This window comes from Rhagoletis pomonella, unplaced genomic scaffold (genome assembly GCF_013731165.1).
Source record: "Rhagoletis pomonella isolate Grant_MI unplaced genomic scaffold, Rhpom_1.0 Rhpom_scaffold_00001, whole genome shotgun sequence".
In the NCBI taxonomy this organism is placed as follows: domain Eukaryota; kingdom Metazoa; phylum Arthropoda; class Insecta; order Diptera; family Tephritidae; genus Rhagoletis; species Rhagoletis pomonella.
The window spans coordinates 25,540,510-25,544,897 of record NW_023458555.1 but is presented as its reverse complement, the minus strand read 5'-3'; positions in this window follow the sequence as shown (position 1 = coordinate 25,544,897).

Genomic DNA, 4,388 nt, shown 5'->3' with positions numbered 1-4,388 from the left:
ATGTATATGTAGATACATACATATATGTTTCCACCATAATTCATATATTTGTGCATATTCCCACATTCCTTCCAACCGAAAAGCATTTGCTTGCATTACTTACATATACATATGTACATATGTATGTACGCTGTATGCATAACAAAATGCATACCCAAAACAAACGCGAAAAATATCTCCCATACAACGTCGTTGAAAATTTTTCGCGAAAAGTTTATCGCGATAAGCTGTTGTGAGTGATCGCGAATGGATTATTTGCATCGTTTTTCTTATTTATGAGAGGCCGACATCGGCAATGCTCGGACTTCTCATATTCGAGTGAGAGGAAATTTCTTTGCTTTTTTCGATCGCGAATGAAAAGCAGCGAAAATTTTTTTGTCGATCGCATTCCGAATGTGAGAGATGATAAATTTGTTTGCATTTTTCACTCGCGATAAAAGAATGCAAAAATAGACTTGGAATATTATCGATCGCGAACGTGAGAGAATGTGAGTGAGAATTTCCGAACCCTGAGTGAAACGGGTCAAAAATATTTGGTGCCTTTTTTTGTTAAGTACTTGATATAAGAAATCGGGTAGCTTAATCATAATTTGGCGTTTTGTTAGAAAAAGACTAATTACATTTTTCTTAGAAAGGATTAGAAGTTCTTAACTTTTTCTTACATGTTTTTGATTTTCTCAGCTTTTTGAGGTTAAGTTTGTATGGGCGGTATGCGCCAAAGTACAGTAATTTTACTTACTTTGTTATTGTATATATAGGGACGAAATTTCGGAGTCATTCATTCATCGGTGCTCCTTGAATGGCATTTTTAAGGCATTTTTGAGGTTAGGTTTGTTTTGGGAGGTATACTTTAAAATAAATAGATTACACCCATTTTCCATTTTTTCTAAATTTTTCTTCAAATTAGTATGGGATCTGAACCACTGTACGCCGTGAGAAGCACATCATAAGAAGATCAGAAGACTTCAATAGCTTTGGTGAGATAGCGGAGGTGAAAATATCGAACATCCGCGTCTTCATCTGGGTAAATGGTTCGGCAGACTTCATACAGACAGTATAATCGGTTAGAAGGATGTGCCTTCTTCTGCCACTCGCAGAGGGCAGTCCAATGGGCAAATTTGCTTCCGATTGGATGTACGAGTCATTCGTATGCGCCTTCCTAACCTCACCTAACCTTCAGGCAATACGCTCGATAGAGCTTGTAACCTATGCTTCCTTTTTAATTTGGGCTCTATCCAGAGCTTTTAGGTCTTTGATTAAATTTTGTTCGGGACTTTTATGTAATTTTCCGAAGAGTTTTTAGGGTCACTTGGACTGTGGGGGATAGTATAATCTTTCTTTACAAATTGGGATTTTTTGATAATTTTTTAATTTCAAATTAAAAATTGATATTGGAAATTCATAAAAAATGTAAAGGTTTAAAATAGTTGGTTGGGTCGTTGGTTTAAGTGGATTATCATCCCGGTGACAAGAAATGAGCAAGTTTGCCATTTAGTTCCACAATTCGTGCACTATTGAGAGAGGCAGCTACACTCTGAAATGCTCCGGAGGAATGGTTTGCCGGGCGTCCATTAGCTTAATCCTTGCGAGGGCTGAATACTTACACAGGAAGTGTTCGACTGTTTCTTTTCAGCACGGGTCATCGCAACTGCGACCGAATCTTTTGAAGCACAGTCCAATCCTTTCGGTCTGCAGCCTGGCGGATCATTGTCCTATGCACACTGCAGCAAGTTTGTTGGCATATTCTTTGATCATTCATAACAGAGCTTTGGTTTTAAATAGGTCATAGGACACCGAGAACTGCCATGTAATTCTATAAAAACCTGTGCGGTTCCACCTCTGCTTAGCTTTCGAGTGATAAATTACAGTAATTTTTATCTTAATATCCCTGAGCAAGGCGCCCATGTTTATCGCCTGGCACACATTCAGTATGGAGCCGCTCCTTGCTAGTTCTTCCGCCGCCGAGTTTCCGTAAAAGTCCCTATGTCCCGGGACCCATATAAGGGTAATTTCGTATTAGTCAAAAATATAGGTCATCTCTCTCCTGCAGTCATCCAATAGTCGAGATCTAACAGGGGTAGAGGAGAGTGCCTGAAGGACCGCTTGGCTATACGAGCAGATATTCATTTGCGTTTTCGTGGCTACATTCTCTTTGATGAACCTTACTGCCTCCTTAATTGTAAACGTTTCGGCATGGAAAGATCCTGCATATTTAGTTTGGTGGACGAAAGAATAACCTAGATTACATTGCTGAATGAAACCTTCTGCACCAACCTCGCATTCCATCTTTGACCCATCCGTGAAGACAGTTAAGCTCCGCAAGAACTCGACATTTCCTTGATTCCAGTCCCTGCGGATTGGGAATTTCGTGCCGGATTTTTGGTGAACCAAGCTCTTCGACGGGATATAGTCGGTGTGCAGCACTTTAATTTCAGGCGGTAGTGGGTCTGGGATGGAACCGTGATTAAACGGTCCTTCTTTCCAGAACCCCAGGGCATGCAGTCACCTGCTTCTCCAGCGGCTGCTGACCTTTGAATTCCTTACCAGGAAGACTTCGCTTCCTAGGATTGCCGTACCTAGAAGCACACGACCTAAATGCCATTCAGCCAAAGGACCTCGCGAGGTTTCTTAACAGTACGTGGATCAAAGAAGACCTGTAGTTGAATAGAGGTTTGTTACAATAGATCGTCTCGGTCTCGGTAACTAGGTGACCTGCCCCCTCCTCTAAATCTAATCTAATCTAATCTAATCCGGTTAGTTTTTTACCTACGTAATCCTTATAAAGGGCTGACCACAAGACCAGCGCCTCGTAACAGATTATGGGTCGAACTATAGCTGTGTACTTGCAGTGCACAATTCTTGGTTTTAAACTCCACCTGTTGCCCAACATTCTCTTGGCTGCATTGAGTCACCGTGGCCTTCCTTGCACGCTCTTCAATGTTTGATTTGCAGTTAAGTTTGGAATGAAAATAGTTATTTTCGTTTGCTTATAGGACTTATACTTAATTCTTAATCCAATCAAACTTAATAGTTTGAATCACAAATTCAGTTAAAATTTTTCCATGAGAGCGGTTCCATCCTTGCTTCCATGATTCTTGCCAAACACTTTCAATTCATAGAAGCATACATTCTTGTCTAAAGACAATACAACCAAAAGTGGCTCATTTTTAGGAATTTGCATAATTTTCTTTTGAAACAGAGTTGTACAGACTTTAGTTAATTTACAGCACTGGTTTGTTTTAGGATTAGTAAAGTATTTGGCATAAATTACTTCATGCCGGGCGCCCTCTGGTGTAATGCGCAGAAACAGCACACGAAGCAGTGGGGACGAAAGTAAGTTTTTCTTATTTGTAAATAAAATTAAAAGTCTGTGCATAGCTAAGCATAAGCACCTACATATTTATATTTTAGGAAATCAACAGGGAATCGGTGGCGCAGTGTGCTTGTTTTAACACAATGCCCAATGAGTGACGTGAAAACAGAAAAAGCAAATTTGTAGGAATATTCGATTCTGATTACTCAGTAAACGCAGCCATAATCCTTTCAATTCATTACTGTACACGCTGGACTAAAGCAACATGAGTGCTGGGGGCGGCGGCAGAAAAAGCATTGAGCAACAAGAGTGCTGTGGTGTGCTGAAAACTGCCAAGTCTCGGCTATAAATTCAAGAATTACTGTTGCTAGCAGTTGAGAAGTATTAGTTGCCACTATTCCACTATTGTTGCTGCTGCACGATACTGGATTTCCATTGTTATTGTGTGCCACTTTTTATTGTGACTGCGAATGTTATACGAGTATATATGGGGCGTTCCATATCAAAATGGACGGGGTTGTTTAAAATTTTTAGGGTTGATGGATAAACATAAAGAACATAAATAAATATGAAATTTGAGCTTGATTAATACATTTTTAAAAACTCTACAAATTGATTTAATAGTTTTCTAAATATCTCGAGAACGGGGCGTGGAAAGAAATTAAAAAAAAAAAATTACCCATACATACATCAAACTTCTCTATGAAAAGAAATAATTTTTATGTTTTTTTCTTGAAAAATTTTTCACATACAAATTTTTTATAAAAAAATTAGTTTTTAAAAATATGACATCTCAAAAAGAAAATTAAAAAAATCACAATGTTAGCTCTGATTATTGCGCAATATTTAAGCATAACAATTTGAGTGATGAATTTTGTCTTTACACCGAAGTTGAGTAAAATTAGTATATAAAAAAATTTACAAATTTTTAAAATTTTTTTAGAATATGTATATGAATGGAGTTGTATAGCCAATTACATTTAAGTAGCATAAAATGCAAGTTTTAAGCTACTGAAATGTTTCTTCGGTTTTTAATATTTTTTATGCTGACGGCTTTTTGCACTTTTTCCTTATG